We start from the raw sequence: 2,500 nt of genomic DNA, 5'->3' as shown, positions 1-2,500 counted from the left end.
TCCCGCGATTTATCCATTTTTCAAATGCATGAAACTAATAGTTCTTTTCCTTTCAACTTGCGCTGAATATCGTTCTTGAAAGTTGGAGGATACCACCCTGTAGGTATCTATAACGCCTTAGATTACCGCATCAAACCCAACATTAACGGCGAGGTTCATTGCCTTCCATATAAATTTTATTTTCACTTTTCTGTGTAATCTTTATCCAAATTTTTCAAGAATAGTTGAAAATAACCTCGTAAAATCAATCCGTCTTATCTCCCGTCCCAAGGTAATAAGAGTCGAGGTGAAAACCTGCGATGTAGCTTGTGATTTTCTTTTCAAGTTACTCCGCTGTATGTGAAAGTATCAGTTTTTGCAAGGAGTTATATCCTATATCAATGGAGACTTCCCTTTCAAAGTTTACTTGCTTTGATCAGTCATTTATGTAGTCATTCCTTTGTGTGCCAATGTTTTCAAGAAATGCTTGAACGTATTCCTATTCCAGTTTGTCTCCTAATTTCTTCTTAAAATCAGTCTTTGTTGGAGCGCGCCCTACATTCCTGGGAGGCTTGCCTCTACATTATGTTAAAAAATACAAAGAGCACAATATATTTTGGCACACATGAAACTTCAGTAAAGGGTATAAGGTGTGTAAGGGGCAGAAAATTTTTTTTACATATTAATTATTTGTTGTTTACAATACAAATACTACGGTGCAAACACAAGGGTTGTATAAAGTGAACTGAGAGGTATGCAATTTTAGATTATAAATATCTAAAATACGTAACTCAATTTTAAAATGACCTTAGGCTTCTGTACTGGTTCATTTTTTTTTAACTTTTCTCACATAATGATAACAAGAAAGAGAAGGATACTTATAATAAAAACGAAATTTTTTATTATTATCATCACCATTATTATTATTATTAGTAGAAGTAATATTATAAGAAAGTTATTCTAAAGGGTTTTAGGTGTCCAAAAACCCGTTGACAGAATATATATGGAGCTATCTACTGAGAGTGACGTTCATCTTTAAACTGTTTATTATTTAACTAATGGACTTTTTTGGATATCCTAGCTGTAATCAATAAAGTAAAAAGTTTTCTCTTTTTTACAACCCAGCAAAAATTCATTAACACCCTCCGATTACTCATGAGAAAGTCTGGAATAATTGCAGGTCGACTTTTATTTTTTTATATCTTAGCTACTGGAATATCGGAAGAGATCATACATGTATAACCATAGAATTAGTACTGCAGAATATCAGCTGTGCAAGAGGAATGATAATTAGTGTATCCTGAGACTTTCGTTAACTTTTTATAATAAAGAAAAATAAGGACATGCTTAGTTTGTCTGAAGTCTTTCACATTTTCTGAACGTCTTGAATTCTGCCAGAAATCTATCACTTATCGGATATATTGTAGTAACACAGGAGGAGAAGTGACAGAAAACCTCTCCGAAGTAAATGATTTATATATGAGTTTGTATTCCCCGCGTGAACCAAGAATACAAGATTCCATTTTCCTGACTTAGGATATTTAAACGTGGATTACCGTAGCCGTAGATTCTGCAGTCATTCAGCTCTCCGGCAGGTATGACTGTTGTTGCCGAATCAAATCCAAACACGACAACTCCAATACACGAGATTCGAGATCTGGTGTTCGTTGTATCCACACATCCCAACATCAGAACAAAAATCTGATAAGGATAAAGTCTACCATTTGTTAGGGTATCCACGTGAATGTCCGAATGTGAGTTCGCGAGAGTGGAGCGACGGCAGCGATTTCACTTCGCGGGAAGAGAGCCAAAAATCGTTCCAACCGACAACGTTGCATCGACGACGTCGGCAGCGTGACGTCACTGCCACGTGACTGATGCAGCAAGCAAGTTGTCATTATAGTGACCACGTGGTTTTGTTCTTGCCACTCTTTTTGACTCGTAAGTAAGGAGCCGTTTTCTCTTCTTTCTGGTGGCATCACTTCCTTGATGTCAATCACAAATTCCAACAAAATAGGAATGTAAATTAGATAACACAAATGGAACTTTTAATTGAAGTGGTCTTCATGGGCTACTTTCAGTTCAATGAGGTTTCGCGCACTTTTTCTTCTTCTTTTTCCTTTTTTTTCGATCGCATTTCTTAAGAGGGGAGTGAAACTGGCGGGTAACTTTTGCCGCCAAATTTCCCCTCCTCCCACGCCTCACAGCTGGGCGTCGAGACTCCCCCCGCCCGCCATCTTTACTCCACATTTGTCCCTCTCGTCCTGATTTGAATATTTTTGAAAAGCCGAAAAATATCTTGGGCGGACTTACCTTACCGATGTGCAGCCCCATCCTAGGAGGTCTTGAAATCTTGTTAGAGTCACATGAGGCACCAATAGAATAAAAAACCCACCCGAAAATGACGAAAGGGACTCATAAACAAGGATGAAATTTTTATCAGCCACCCCCGTCTGACATGCTTCCCTAAGACGCTCTTTTATTGACGATTTTTCTCGAGCATTTTTATGGCGTCTCCCAA

The sequence above is a fragment of the Macrobrachium nipponense genome, chromosome 6 (genome assembly GCF_015104395.2).
Source record: "Macrobrachium nipponense isolate FS-2020 chromosome 6, ASM1510439v2, whole genome shotgun sequence".
Lineage (NCBI taxonomy): Eukaryota > Metazoa > Arthropoda > Malacostraca > Decapoda > Palaemonidae > Macrobrachium > Macrobrachium nipponense.
This window is presented reverse-complemented; position numbering follows the sequence as displayed.